Source organism: Solanum lycopersicum, chromosome 12 (genome assembly GCF_036512215.1).
Source record: "Solanum lycopersicum chromosome 12, SLM_r2.1".
Taxonomy (NCBI): Eukaryota; Viridiplantae; Streptophyta; class Magnoliopsida; order Solanales; family Solanaceae; genus Solanum; species Solanum lycopersicum.
In genome coordinates this window covers 53,947,628-53,964,791 of record NC_090811.1, presented here as the reverse complement: position 1 = coordinate 53,964,791, position 17,164 = coordinate 53,947,628, and the positions used below count along the sequence as shown (strand labels likewise).

Sequence of the window (17,164 nt, the reverse complement as noted above, 5' to 3'; positions counted from 1 at the left end):
TGTCATGTAGGAAGTCATGTAGGACGTGTGTGTCTATTTGTTCAATTTAATAAAAGTTTATGTGTCTACTTGTGCATACTTAAAGTTTGAGGGCATAAATGTAAAATGAAGAAAAGTTAAAGGGCATATTTATGTATTATTCCTTGTGAAATCTATGGATAATTTTACATGTAGATCTCAATTTTCCCTTATCATTAATTATAGTCATTTCCCTATTTCATATTTCAAGATATTATATCTGTTATATTCCAAAGGTGATATAGTAAAATTATCATTCTATTTATAGTTTCTTAAAGTTGTGTCAACTAGACTATGATTGGACAGAGGAAGCAAATCCAAAATAATGGACCCAACTGATTTTGATCATGACATGAAATAATGAACAATATTTAATTTGTAACGCGAAAATTATGTATTTTAAACTTTAAAATTTTATTTAATCTAATTTTCAATGTACCAACAAAAAAAACTGACACAACATTCTTGGAATAGTTAATAAAACCTTGGATTTGATTTTAAAAAATAAGTGATTATTAATCAGATGTGTATGAATTGTTCATGGCTTCCCATGATCTCAAGACAATAGTGGAATAGCATTAAGCAAAAAATGAGAAAATCAAGATGAGATCAAAATTATCAAATCGTCTTCTACATTATGTTATATAGACTCCTAATACCTCCATTGTAAAACACACAAGAAAAAGAAAAACAAACTAATATCTAGCCTTAGAATCCAATTCTTCTCAATGGGATGCCAATTGAAGAAGCAATTTGGTGCTTTGGCATTTTTCTTTATTGCAACATGCACTATGCCATACTCACCTTATTCTTATGAATCAACATATTCAACATACAACAAAGCACCAACCACAATTGCTAAAAGTGAAGGCTATAAGGTACCCTCAATGCATGAAAATGAATATAAGGCGTTGACATTTTTATCAAAGAATGATTACGACTAAAAGACATTAGTTTCAGAAAATAATGAAAAGAAAGTACTTTCGGTTTCATAATAGGGAGATAAGATACCTTCAGTGCCTAAATCGTAATACAACATGTCATCTTTTCCCAAAAATGAATATTTCAATAAGCCATCAATTCAAAAAGATAGTTACAAGAAGGTGACATATGTTCCTAGAAGGTGTCATATGTTCCTGCAGCAGAATACAAGGAGTCATTTTTGCCAAAATTTGACTACTTTCAAAAGCCATCCGTCATGAAAGATAACTATGAAAGGTTTCATATGTTCCAAAGGTTCCCTTGAATCTCTAATGTAGGCTTTGAACAACAAATGAATAATTAAAAAAGAATTTTGGTGAATTTATTGGCGAATAAGGTAAATTTAATTGAATTACAAATGATTTATCTAAATACCAAATTGTTAAACCAAATATATAATTAAATATGTTTATATATTAGAAATATAATAACTTCCAATATATTGTTATTCTTTGTATTGTAAAGTATGTATTGGTATTAACCTGTACTTATAAGGTGAGCAAAACAGAAATAAAAATAAGATGAATTACAGAGAAAATAAAATAATTCGAGTTCACACAAATTATTGTGTATCTTTAAGAAATTTAATTCCCTCATTGTACCTGAGATTGTGTATTAATTTCTCCTAAGATAAAATGGATTAATCATGTTAAAGAAATAGCGGTACCTCAAATTTCTTTAACTTCAACAAACAAAAGAACATCAACAAGTCACACAGACTCAGTAGATCGACACTTTGATTTTGAGAGAAAATATATGCAGATAGGGTTGGGCGTTCGATCAGTTCGATTCGATTCGTAAATATCAGTTACATTTTTCATTTTTAAATTTGGCCAAATGTGAAACAAAACCAAACTGAAATAAATTCGGTTTGGTTCGGTTATTATAATTTTTATTTTGTTTGGTTTCGGTTTAATTAAATTTGATACAAACTTAGCAGGACTCAAACAACTATTAATGAAAGACTCTAAATACCCACAAAGAGCAGAACTTCTACACATATTTTCTGTTTTGACTGAGGGGGTTATTATACAACTTTGCCACAACTTTTAACTATTTAATAAAAGATTGGTTCAAGGTAAGAACATATATGCTCAATACTATCACAGACGATACAATCGTGAAGTCTTAATAGTTCATCCACTGATCCATGAGAGTTACATTAGTCCAATTGAAATTAGACAAGTTAAACAAGGCTACACACATTTAATATGACATCTACAATCAACTGCAAATAACGATAAATTTTTTTATTGAGGTTTACTTATAACTTTAACATATAATAACAGTCAAAGATGAAGTTTTTGAAGGCAACAAATCAAATGCGGTTGAAAATATTGGCTAGCACAATTTCTGAAATGTTTGCACTTGTATGCCTTTGTCATTTACCACCAAATACCTGTATAAAATGATGAGCAGTTTGCATCAGAACATAGGCAAGTCTTTTATTTACCTTTTTCACCAGAGAAGGAAATTGGGGTAATGGAACTTACTCCGGCGACGAATGACAACTGACAAGAGCTGGGAGTTGAGAGATGAATAACGAGTCGAGTCGGCATCGGCGACCAGTATATCTGTAATCTTCGTTAATAAGAGACGAGATTCGGCCTCGGTGTCAACGTATGTAAATATATAATGTTATAAATTTAGGGATTTATCATCAATTGATAGGAAATTAGAAATTTGGCCGACTAGGAAAGAGTAATTAGGCTAGAAATTTGGGTAGTTTGGCTGAGACATAGGAATTTGGGTAGTTAGGTTTGCTAATAATAGTTTGTGGGCTAGTGAGATAGGCCGACTGGAATGGGTAACATCTATAAATATACACAATTTTGGTTTTTCCATTAACCAAATTTTTAAATCTAAAGAAAACCAAACCGGAAAATTCAAACATTATAATTCAAAGCCGAAACCAACCGAAAAACTGAAATCAATATTTTAAAAAAATGATTCGGTTGGTTTTTTCGGTTTTAACCATATTATGCCCAACCCTATATGCAGAGAAGGAAAAAAATTTTAGTGTTCGAAAAAATGAATAATGACTTCTTTATATAGCCATTTTCAGCAAGAAAAGTTTCTGTTCGGAGAAATCTCTTCAGACCTGCTTTGTTAAAAATGTTGTGTCTTTTGGAAAAAATAACAAATTTTTGAAAAATGTATCTGTTGGGAATGTAACAACTTTTCAGAAAGAATAACGACTTTCCAAAATGTCACGACCCAAAAATGGGCGTGATGGCACTCGTCTTATCCCACCAAGACAAGTCAGCCTAAAACCAAATATCTAACAAAGTGCGGAAGTAAATGACAATCCAACAACAATTTCTAGTATGAAACCAAGTCATATTAATTCAATCCCCAAAATCAGGTTGTCACGTGCACAAGCCTCTAATGTAAACATCAGAATTGAAACAAAATAGAAGTCTAAAATGAAGTTGTCTTTCAAGTAAAAACAAAATCATAAACTGGAGTAGGAAAGTTCGCTGAGATGACAAACAGCTACCTCACAATCCTCCACAAGATGCCTCAAAAACGAAGAGAATAGAAGGTATCACAAAGATCCAGGCTCGTAACCTACAAAAATTTGTAGAAGCAAGGGGTGAGTACCAAACCACGCGGTACCCAACAAGCAAACCTCTAAACACAAGTTAAGTGAACAAAATACGTGTACTCCTTACACCCTATCTAAACCTCCACGCTACAGCCTAACAGTTTACCAAATACACCACTCAATAACCACACTCTATCAGTTTACACATTCTCTATAACAACTCAATATTAAACAATCACAGACTTCACAGAGAAACAATCACAAGATCATCAAAACACATGTTCAAGTTCATCAATAATAAAATGTGCAATGCCATGAGATGCAATGTCAAATATCGTGATGCATGTCTTTCCTAACGATACACACCCGTTGTCTCTTAGTCTGGGACCCATGAAATATAATATCCATCACGGCGCGCGATACGACCCTCGAAAATAGTACATCATCCTCTTACCACAACCATGTCTCAGATACAATGCAAATGACATGCTCAAATGAAAAGGGGGAGATAACCATTTGATAACGAAGCACAATTTACAACAAGAAATACAACACCAACAAATAAACATCAAGTCTCCAAATCATTCTCAACATCACACAAGGAAATACACGAATTTCGTACGCTTAACAAGAGTTTAGAAATCCACTTGCCTCAAGTAGTCGAACAATCACTTCGGAACTTGAATCTTCCCCTTTCTTTGAAGTTCCAATTCAAAGCAATCTATTCAAATAATTGTCCATAATAAGATTTCAAGACGAAAAGATATCTACATCACTTTTTCTCTAGTCTAGACTCTAAACTCACTCAAAAACTTACTCGAGTATACAATCAAGCTCCTAATGTTAAGGTCAATTGATATTTCAATTATCAAAATTCCAAGTTTCAAGCCTAGGGTCATGTTTTAATTATTATTATTATTTTTATTTTTTATAAGCCAAGTTGAAACAAATATGTCTTTTGACTTCTAAATGATGAAAAGCAATTCGGGCAACAGTAAGCTTCAGATAAAATCTTGAACCATACAAATGTTCCGTCACAATACCATACTGTATCCTATTTGTAATATCCAAACTCTTATTTCGTAAGGATTAATTCTAAACTAAAGGCAATTGCTGCCAAATCATCACTACAGTAAAGGCAAAAAAAAACAAAAATTGGTATAAAGTTAAGTGTAAAGAGTAATTGGTATATGACACCTATTTAGCCTACAACCTTATGGACAAATCATTCCCCTCCCATTTTAATATAATATTAGTTTCAGGCATTCATATATATGTATAAATTATTGAATAACATGTAGACTTGATGAAATTACCTGTAGCAGTTCGCAAGATGCCGAAACCCTTCCTCTGTTCCGTCTTTCTCCTTCCTTCTTTTCCATTTATGAATTAATTAAGTACTAATTGTGACAGGTTTTACCCACATATTTAATTAAATATAGTCTTAATGGTATAGGGTCTTAAATAAATTATCACTTTAGCTCATAAACTATCGATTAATTAACTCAAGATACACTAATATTTAAAATTTCCAAAAATGACCTTCCGGGTCATTACATTATCCATCACTAAAAATCATGTTCGTCCTCGAACATAAAGTAAAAGAAAGTACCTGATGCTTCAAAAAGTTGAGGATATCTTGCACGCATGTCAGACTCAGTTTCCCAAGTTGCCTCTCTCACCGATCGGTGCTTCCACTGCACCTTAACTGTAGCTAATATCTGCACATCTCTAGCCAATGGTCTCTCCTAAATACTAAGCGCTGCAAGACTCCCCATGCTAGGAGTCTTCCTACTCAGAGCATCGGCCACAACATTGGCCTTTCCTGGATGATACAGAATGGTCACATCATAGTCCTTCAGCAACTCAAGCCATCTCCGTTGCCTCAAGTTCAAATCCCTCTGGCTGAAGATATACTGAAGACTCGGATGATCAGTAAAGATCTCACAATGCACTCCATACAAATAATGACGCCATAACTTAAGTACAAATACCACAGCCGCCAACTCTATATCATGAGTAGGGTAGTTCTTCTCATGGGACTTCAATTGCCTAGAAGCATAAGCAATCACTTTCCCCTTCTACATCAACACACCACCGTATCCAACTCCTGAAGCATCACAATACACTGTAAAGTCTATATCCTCCTCAGGTAGAGTCAAAAAAGGAGCTGAAGTCAATAAAGTCTTGAGTTTTTGAAAGCTCTGCTCACACTCATCAGACCACTGAAAACGCACATCCTGTCGAGTCAATCTAGTTAATGGAGCTGCAATAGTAGAGAAACTCTGAACAAATTGTCGATAATAGCCTGCCAATCCCACAAAACTCCTAATCTCAGTAGGTGAAGTAGGTCGCGTCCAGCCTCTAACTGCCTCAATCTTGGCCGGATCTACTCTAATACCCTCCTTGGACACCACGTGTCCCAAGAATGTCACAGAAGTAAGCCAGAACTCAAACTTTGAAAACTTTGCATACAACTTCTCTTCTCTTAACCTATGAAGTACAGTCCTCAGGTGTTGGACATGGTCCTCCTCAGTCTTAGAGTAAACCAAGATGTCATCGATGAAAACAATCACAAAAGAATCAAGGTATGGTTGAAACACCCCATTCATCAACTCCATGAATGTTGCAGGGGCATTAGTCAATCCGAAGGACATCACTAGAAACTCATAATGCCCATATCGGGTCCGAAAAGCTGTCTTAGGGATATCTGATGCCCTAATCTTCAACTGATGATACCCAGACCTCAAATCAATCTTAGAGAACAATGATGCTCCCTGTAACTGATCAAATAAGTCATTAATACGCGGAAGAGGATACTTATTCTTAACTGTTACCTTGTTCAACTGTCTGTAATCAATACACATTCTCATAGTCCAATCCTTCTTCACAAACAATACAGGGGCACCCCAAGGTGACACACTAGGGCGAATAAAACCCTTACTCAATAAATCTTGCAACTGATCCTTTAATTCTTTCAACTCTGCTGGGGCCATACGATATGGAGGTATAGAAATAGGCTTAGTGCCTTGCTCCAAATCAATAGCAAAATCGGTATCCCTATCGGGAGGAACACCTGGAAGATCAGAAGGGAATACATCGAGAAACTCCTGAACCACGGGAACAGAGTCCATGGAAGGTGGTTCAACACTAGTATCCCGAATAAAAGCTAAGTAAGACAAACACCCCCTCTCCACCAATCTCTGAGCACGGATAAAAGAGATGACCTTTCTAGGATAAGAACCACTAGCACTCTTCCACTCAACCCTCGGAACACCAGGCATTGCTAAAGTCACAGTCTTAGCATTACTATCAAGGACAACATGATAACAAGAAAGCCAATCCATACCCAAGATAACATCAAAGTCCACCATCCCCAGAATGATTAAGTCTACCCAAGTGTCATACCCAGCCAAAGAAATAAGACAGGATCGATACACTCGATCCACCACTAAGGGCTTACCCACGGGTGTAGAAACACGAATAGGTACAGTCATGCTATCACATATCATATCAAATTTAGTAGCAAATACGTACACAGATAAGAGAATGTAGAACCTGGATCAAACAACACAGACGCAGGTCGATGGCATACTGGGATGATACCTGTAATAACAGCATCGGAGGTCTCCGCCTCAGGTCTCCCAGGGAAAGCATAGCAGTGGCCTCCTCGTCCACCTCCATCCTGGGTGGTACCTCTACCCCCACTCTGTTGAGCTGCAACACCACTACTAGAAACTCTATCACCTCTACCTGACTGAACTCTGCCACGACCTCTACCCTGTAGTGCTGGTGGTCTAGTCTGGAATGAAGAATTAGGTCGAGGCCCACCACGACCCCTTTGTGAAGTACACTGCCGCATTAGATGATCGGGATCTCCACAAGTAAAACAAAATCTCTAACCTGGGAACTGTTGTGTGGACCCTGAAAACCTACTATAATTTCCTCGCCCTGTAGGTCGCTGCTGTGAACCGTACGAGCTCTAACCCTAGCTATAAGAACCCCTAGATGTCTGGCCACCCTTAAATGTCGGCATAGATGCATGAATAGGTCCCCGCTGCTGAAAAGAACCACTCACTCTCTGTGATCCCCTACCTCCAGATGAGGCACCATGAAACTATCCTGATATACGGGCCCTTTTAGGGTCCCCAAACTCCTCTCTCTCTATCAATTCTGCCTCTTTGGCGGCGCTCACAATGGACTAAAAAGAAGTCCCCTCCCTAGATGTCCGAAACACAGCTGACCTGATAGAGAAAGTCAATCCCCTCACAAATCTGCGGATCCTCTCTGTCTCATTTGGAATAATGGCCAACGCATGCCTAGACAACTGGCAAAAACGCGCCTCATACACTGTAACCGATAAACCATCTTGTCTCAGACTCTCAAACCTCAAGCGACTCTCCTCCCTCACGCTCCATGGGATAAAACGATCTTGGAATGCACTAGCAAACTTCTCCCAAGTCACTGGAGGAGATCCAACTGGAAAAACCCCCGAATAAGTCCTCCACCAGTCTCTCGCTGGTCCACGAAGCTGGAGTGTAGTATATCTGACCCCATGTGACTCAGCTAATCCAACCACCTCTAGTAACTCTCGGCAGGTAGTTAGAAACTCATGAGCATCCTCGCTTTTCCCACCCTGAAACTGAGATGGGTCCATCTTTCGAAATCTCTCATACCTACGCTGCTCATCCTCTGTCAGAACAGCCATCGATGCAACTTGACCCCCAACTGCTGATGCAATATCATTATGAACCGCGGGATCTACTGGTAGTTGCCCCACCGCATCCTAAGCAATCGGAGCTTGTTGCTGCTCTTGGGTCTGAGCCCCCTCTCTAGTACGAGAGTCATGTGGTGTGGTAGTTGCACCACCACCCTGAGAAAAGCCCTCTAGCACACTTAACACCCTCAATAGCGTATCCTGAAGCAAAGGTGTTACTAGGGGATCTGGAGGAACCTGGTCCTCTCTGTCATCAATCTGAGGTTCGGTAGAGACCTCTCTAGCACTACCTCTCAATGGTGCTGCTCCACGTCCACGACCTCTGGCTACTATCGTACTACTAGCACGACCTCTAGCTCGAGATCTACCCCTACCCCTAGCTGGGGACTCAACAATTGCCTAGGGAAGTGCTTCCACACTACCACCAGTAACATTAGTTCTAGTCCTCGTCATCTGTCAAAAGAGTATACAACAACTCAGTACTAAAGAAGGTGACTACGCACGATGAGAAAGAATGAACAAAAAGAAGTTTCCTAGTAATCCTCATAGCCTCTCAGAGATAAGTACAGACGTCTCCGTACTTATCCTTGAGACTCTACATAGACTCGGCTTGTATACACATGAGACCTATGAACCTGGGGCTTTGATACAATTTTGTCACGACCCAAAAATGGGCGTGATGGCATTCGTCTTATCCCACCAAGACCAGTCAGCCTAAAACCAAATATCTAACAAAGTGCGGAAGTAAATGACAATCCAACAACAATTTCTAGTATGAAACCAAGTCATATTAATTCAATCCCTAAAATCAGGTTGTCACGTTCACAAGCCTCTAATGTAAACATTAGAATTGAAACAAAATAGAAGTGTAAAATGAAGTTGTCTTTCAAGTAAAAACAAAATCATAAACTGGAGTAGGAAAGTTCGCTGAGATGACAAACAGCTACCTCACAATCCTCCACAAGATGCCTCGGAAATGAAGAGAATAGAAGGTATCACAAAGATCCAGGCTCGTAACCTACAAAAATTTGTAGAAGCAAGGGGTGAGTACCAAACCACGCGGTACCCAACAAGCAAACCTCTAAACAAAAGTTAAGTGAACAAAATACGGGTACTCCTTACACCCTATCTAAACCTCCACGCTACAGCCTAACAGTTTACCAAATACACCACTCAATAACCACACTCTATCAGTTTACACATTCTCAATAACAACTCAATATTCAACAATCACAGACTTCACAGAGAAACAATCACAAGATCAGCAAAACACATGTTCAAGTTCATCAATAATAAAATGTGCAATGCCATGAGATGCAATGTCAAATATCGTGATGCATCTCTTTCCTAACGATACACACCCGTTGTCTCTCAGTTCGGGACCCATGGGGGACATATCTGTCCATGCATCTGTCGCGGCGCACGACACGACCCTCGATAAATAGTAACCTTCGCGGCACGCGATACGTCCCTCGAAATATAATATCCAACGCGGCGCGCGATACGACTTTCGAAAATAGTACATCATCCTCTTACCACAACCATGTCTCAGATACAATGCAAATGACATGCTCAAATGAAAAGGGGGAGATAACCATTTGATAACAAAGCACAATTTACAACAAGAAATACAACACCAACAAATAAACATCAAGTCTCCAAATCATTCTCAACATCACACAAGGAAATACATGAATTTCGTACGCTTAACAAGAGTTTAGAAATCCACTTGCCTCAAGTAGTCGAACAATCACTTCGGAACTTGAATCTTCCCCTTTCTTTGAAGTTCCAATTCAAAGCAATCTATTCAAATAATTGTCCATAATAAGATTTCAAGACGAAAAGATATCTACATCACTTTGTCTCTAGTCTAGACTCTAAACTCACTCAAAAACTTACTCGAGTATACAATCAAGCTCCTAATGTTAAGGTCAATTGATATTTCAATTATCAAAATTCCATGTTTCAAGCCTAGGGTCAAGTTTTAGTTATTATTATTATTTTTATTTTTTATAAGCCAAGTTGAAACAAATATGTCTTTTGACTTCTAAATGATGAAAAGCAATTCGGGAAACAGTAAGCTTAAGATAAAATCTTGAACCATACAAATGTTCCGTCACAATACCATACTGTATCCTATTCATAATATCCAAACTCTTATTTCCTAAGGATTAATTCTAAACTAAAGGATATTACTGCCAAATCATCACTACATTAAAGGCAAAAAAACAAAAATTGGTACAAAGTTAAGTGTAAAGAGTAATGGGTATATGACACCTATTTAGCCTACAACCTTATGGACAAAACATTCCCCTCCCATTTTAATATAATATTAGTTTCAGGCATGCATATATATGTATAAATTATTGAAGAACATGTAGACTTGATGCAATTACCTATAGCAGTTCGCAAGATGCCGAAACCCTTCGTCCGTTCCATCTTTCTCCTTCCTTCTTTTCCTTTTATGAATTAATTAAGTACTAATTGTGATAGGTTTTACCCACATATTTAATTAAATATAGTCTAAATGGTATAGGGTCTTAAATAAATTATCACTTTAGCCCATAAACTATCAACTAATTAACTCAAGTTACACTAATATTTAAAATTTCCAAAAATGACCTTCCGGGTCATTACACAAAATGTTATCGTTATACGTGAATTAATTCTATTAATTGACTAACGTCCTGAATTAATTTATGAGAGATAAGATTAACAAGGTTTATTTTATTAAAAAAATCAATTGAATAAATTATTCCAAAAATTTATCAATCAATCACATCAACTGTCAAATTCAAAGTCAAAGTCGAAGCCAAGACCGAGCGACGACGACGGCGTGAGGGGGCGCCTTCTTCTTTGCTCTTTAAGAAGTAAAGGTAGTGTTTCCCAATATAAGGATTATAATTTCTCTTTATTTTGCCGATATGGAAGAAATTACTTTTCATTTGCACTTTGCAAATGACTTTTCATTTTCTCTCCCAATTGGTTCCCTCACTTTTCAACTTTTCATATTCTGTTTTTTTCTTTTCCCATTCACACGTTGCTAAACCCAACAATTCCCCATATGATTGGGGAGTTACTATTGTTAAAACATATGCATGAAAAAATTGTATCTTGTAAGTAAGGGTTAATCGCATCTAGATAATTAGGTTACCCATTAAACTTTCCATATAGAATTTATAACAGATATACTCAATCAATCAGTAGATTTGATATCTTTAAATTATCGAGCTTTGACCTATACCTAGACAAGATAAGTCACACAATCAACCCTTGAACTATTCTTAGTACTCATTTTTTTGTTTGTTTCAGCCATTAACAGATCTCGGATAGTGAGTGCTTAGAGAACTGGTCTTACCCGATTCTCCATGAAGCAGCTTACACTTCACTCTCATAGGTGTTTCTAAATGTGTTATCCCGTACATACACTATTTGAGATACCTTGTATCAAACTTATCAACCATTAAAAAGTCCTTATACATTTATCCTTGTTACTGGACATTGACTCCTCATGAAAATGGACCAGAAAACAATTTTTTATAATGTTGAAGTGTCATCAATGACTTTGTTTTATCTCCTTGAACCTAGATCTTGGGATCTCCCATCTTCTAGGTAGAGTTATCGCCACAGTGACTAGTTCTCGGCCACGTTCCCATTCCCGTCGATGATTTATCAACTCCCTTTTTAGTTAGGCCTTTTGTAAGTGGATCCGGCATTTTATCCTTTGACTTCACATAATCAATATTGATAATTCCACTAGAGAGTAATTGTATCACAGAGTTATGTCTTTGTCCTATATTAAGAGACTAGCCGTTATACATAACACTTTCACCTTCCTATTGCAGCTTGACTACCACAGTGTATGCATATAGAGGCCATTGGTTTGGGCCAAAACAGAATATCTTCTAAAAATATTTGGAGTAATTCAGCTTCTTCACCTGCCTTGTCTAAGCGATGAATGTAGTCTCCATTGTAGAGCGAGCTATACATATTTGTTTGGATGATTTCCAAGATATTGTTCCTCACCCGATAGTAAAACGTATCCACTTGTGGATTTGGTTCCAGTTGATCCAGTAATCCAATTTTCATCACTATATCTTTCAATAACTGCTGGATATTTGTTGTAATGCAAATCATTGTTTTGAGCATCATCTAAGTATCCCAAAACTCTCTTCATTGTCAACCAATTATTTTAATTTGGATAACTTGTGTATAGACTGAGTTTGTTGATAGAGCAAAACTCTGTCTGGTTGTGTATAATTCATCACATAAATCAAACTTCCAAACACACTAGCGGGCATACTCTTTGTAGCTTTTATATTGACAATGTCCTTGCTCATTATCAGTATGTCATCCACATATATGCATACAATGACTTCCTAATTTGGAGTATCTTTAATGTAAACAAATTTATCCCATTCGTTGATCTTAAATCCATTAGATAACATGGTTTGATCAAACTTTGCATGTTATTGATTCGGTACTTGTTTTAGTCTATAATGTGACTTAATAAGTTTGCACACTTTCTTTTCTTTACCATGAACTACAAAACCCTCAGGTTGTTCCATGTAAATTTCTTCTTCCAGCTCTCCATTTAAGAAGGCGGTTTTCACATCCATTTGGTGGATTTCAAGACCATTTCTGCAGCTAGGGCAATTAACATCAAAATTGATATAATCCTAGTCAGTGGCGAATATGTGTCAAGACCTTCTTTTTGTCTAAAGTCTTTCACAACAAGTGTTACTTTATATTTTTCAATAGTTCAATCATCTTTCATCTTCCTTTCAAAGATCCATTTTGAACCCAAGAGTTTGTTTCCTAGAGGAAGATCAACCAACTCCCAAGTATGATTGCTTATGATTGATTTAATTTAACTATTGACAGCCTCCTTCCAATGTCGCTTGACAAAATTGCTTCCTTGAATGTTTGAGTCTCACTTTCAAGAAGTAATATTACAAAATCATATCCAAATGAAGTAGTTGTCCTTTGACATTTACTAAGCCTTGGATTCTCTTCATTTGTTTCATTCTCTTTTGGTTCTTCTCGGGGTTGTTTAAAACCCCAACTAGATAACTCAAGGCTAGTTTTATACGGATATATATTTTCAAAAAATTCAGCACTATCCGATTCCATTACCGTATTGTCATGAATATCCAGATGTTTGAACATATGAACACAAAATATACATGCCTTACTGTTTGTAGCATATCCAACGAACACACAATCACTGTCTTAGACCCTATTTTTACTTGGACTTTTATTAGACACCCCTAGTCTTTCAAATATTTCAAGTTGGATTTTCATATATTCCATTCCGATGAAGCAATTGATTATCTTTTCTGTAAAAAAAATTATCTTTCATTGTAATTTGTTATAAATAATTGGCGGCCTAATTAATTATTAGTGAAAATAAGATAAAACATAGCAAGTAGAAGGTTTTGATGCCAATCAGAATGAAAGGTGAATGAGGAATTAGCTTAGATTGACAATAATGGTAAAATATGGATAAAATTCAATGGAGAAGAAGAAAAGGCTTGAGGCTATTGTTGACTAGCGTTGAGACGCCAGGAGCAGTGAAAAGGGAACGAAGAAGAAAAAGCATGGAGGTTGCAGTTCAGGTCAACGAGACGAAGAAGAATGGTGGGTGGCCGGTGGAGTGGGGTAGGGGTGGGGTGGATTAAATCAATTATTGTTTTCTTAAATTGCTTTTTGATTATTTAAATAATTTTTTAAATAAATTAATCCAATTGCCATATGTCATCGCTTCTTTTGTCCATTTGTTATGTTTGAATGTTTGAAATGCACGCATATTTCTCTTTTATTTGACTATATTTTTGTGTTAAATTTGTATAAATTTTTTAAGGTTCAAGTGTTCAATAGGTATGAGGCTAAATTGAGGTATTTAAGTGAAATATACGGACTACTTTACAGGGCCGGATATGACTTAAGCCTTAGTTTAATGACTAACAAATCTTTATAGTACCTAAATAACTTAATCAACCACACATTAACCCTTAATTAATTTATTAACTAATTATCTCATTAACCTTACTTTGACAAAAATTTGGCAGTGAACCAAGGCTCCAATTGATGAGTCACGTCGATGGTCCGTTCACCAAACCACTGCCCCGTACTGGTAATCCGTGGTTTGTGTCATAGACCTTGATTTTTTGGGATTTTTTTGGATATGGATTAGTATGAACCAACAAGCTCCATCGATGGGTCTTTGACTCATCTATGGCTCGTCGTTTGGTTCGTCGATTGCTACTGTCAAATGACAACTTTTAGGCTTAAATGTTAGGTTCCTCTTCAAGTACCCTTAGGGTTGTTCTTGGGGAGTCGTACCTAGATGTTTCGATCCTAACACACTCTAATATGTGTCTTAAAACTCTTTACCAAATTTTACTAAATTTCGACTCGTATAACCCCTTAAAACACCAAGGCACTCTAGCTCACCTTTCACAAATCTCCAGACGTAATGGTCGTTTCTTGAGGTTTTAGTTCTAACACTTTATAATTAGGTTATTACATTAGTTTAGGCTTAGAAACACTGTTTTAGGGCTTAGTTCTTCAATTGAGGCTCTAGACTAAGTCATGGAATTTCGAAGTGTTACATTGTCCCCCACTTGGGAACATTCCCCACCAAATGGCACCTAAATCCTTTTTATAGGGAGAGAATGAGGCTTAATACTAGCAACCCAACAAACAAAATAGCACAACATAAGATCATTATGAGTCAAGGACCATAAGAGCACTTCAAAACTCCACTAAACACATAAATATGGCATTACACATAGCAACTCAAATAACAATTTACCATATATTAGAGAGCAACACTTCATATCACATAATGAGGAACTATCTTGTCAACATCAACATGAGCTCAACATAAACATCAAGATTTACCATGCAAACCTTCTTTCAATACAACATTAAACATGCTTACTACCATTTCATGAAGGTAACTATACACATAACACAAATAAGTGCAACTTTAGTAAGAGAGTATTTTTCATGAAAAACTCATTTTATTATGAAAATTTACAAAAATATGCACATATCTTGAAAATCAAGTAAAATTCACATTATTCATGATTTCTTAATTATGAGAGGAACTACTAACCTCAACTTTGTCTAGAATTTTAAGGAAAAAGATGAGGATAACGGGACTTCATACTGGCCTCAGCCTCCCATGTTGGTGGTTTCTCCATATGATTTTGATGGAGGCCACCTCTTTGTTCCTCAACTTCTTGACTTGGCGATATAGAATTTTAACCAGAACCTCTTTATAAGAAAGGTTCTCATTCACTCCTAACCCTTAAATTAGGAGAATGGATATCAGGTCACCTATACATTCCTTAAGCATGTAGACATGAAATATCGGAGAAACCGAGGTTATTTCACTTGGTAATCTCAACTCATAAGCAACCTTTCCGACCCGCTTCACTATCTCATAAGGACCCACATATCGGGGATTATGCTTTCCCTTTTTACCAAATCTCATCACCCCTTTCATGGATGAAATCTTCTAGTAGGGTCAATAATCTACATCTAATTCAAGTCTTTTTATATTACTGGCAAAAGATTTTTGCCGACTATAGGATGTTTTCAACCTATCCCTTATTATCATATCCCTTTCTAATGCCTCATACCTTATCTCGGGATCAAGAAGTGAAGACTCACCTACCTTAAACCAATCAGCTGAAGACCTAAACCTCCTACTATAGAGTTCTCCAAATGGTGCCATGCAAATACTCGAATGGTAGATATTATTATAGGAGATCTCTATCAATGGTAGGTGATTGTCCCAATTACCTTTGAACTTAATAACACAAGCTCTTAAAATATCCTCTAGGGTTTGGTTGGTATGTTCCTCTTGACCATCCGTTTGAGGATGAAAAGTTGTACTAAATTTCACTTGAGTACCTATCCCCTTTTGAAAAGACCTCCAAAAATGAGAAGTGAATTGAGCATCTCTACCCGAGATGATGGACAAGAGAACCCATGCAAATTCACAATCTGATTAAGGTACAACCTTGTACATTCTTCCACCGTATAAGTAGATTTGACGAGAATAAAGTGGGCAGATTTCGTCAATCTATCAACAATAATCCATATTGAATCATTTTGCCTACGAGTTCTAGGAAAACCGTCTACAAATTCCATATTGATATCTTCCCACTTCTAAGTAGTGACATCCATCACATGAGTTAAACCACCCGATCATTGACATTCTTCCTTAACTTGTTGACAATTAGGAATTTAGCCACAAAATCTTCTATATCTCTCTTCAAACCATCCCACAAATATACATCTTGAAGATCACGATACATTGTGGTGTCACACAGATGAATGGAATATCGGGAACCATGATCCTCTTCCAAAATTCGTCCACTTAGACAATCTACATACGGTAAACACAATCTACATTGGGAACTAAGTACCCCATCCCATTGGGAGAATGCTTCATTGAGCTAATCTATGCACCTCTTTCACTAACTCTTTATTATAATCGGGAGCATAGGCTAAATTACCCATTGACATTCGACTTAGAGCGTCTGCAATCACATTGGCCTTTCCAGGGTTGTAAAGAACACTCATGTCATAATCCTTCAAAAGTTCCAACGATATTCTTTGTCGGAGATTCAACTCCTTTTGAGTGAACACATATTGAAGGCTTTTGTGGTTCATAAACACATCCACATGGACACCATAAAGATAATGCCTCCATATTTTCAAAGCAAACACTACAACCACTAATTCAAGGTCATGAGTTGTATAGTTATTCTCATGCACCTTGAGTTTTCTAGATGTGTATGCTATCACCTTACAGTGTTGCTTGATAAAACAACCCAAAACTATTCGAGAAGCGTCATAATACATTATAAAACCCTTGGTTC

General features: G+C 36.8%; 1 long non-coding RNA gene across 1 annotated transcript; it reads right to left on the bottom strand.

The window, feature by feature from the left end:
- Nucleotides 1–2,120: 2,120 nt before the first annotated feature.
- LOC104644997 (uncharacterized) lies at nt 2,121–2,629 on the bottom strand. Its single transcript, XR_738876.4, has 2 exons — nt 2,493–2,629; nt 2,121–2,398 (listed from the first exon to the last, which is right to left on the bottom strand). It is a non-coding gene; the product is annotated as an uncharacterized lncRNA (long non-coding RNA).
- Between the last annotated feature and the right edge of the window lie 14,535 nt (nt 2,630–17,164).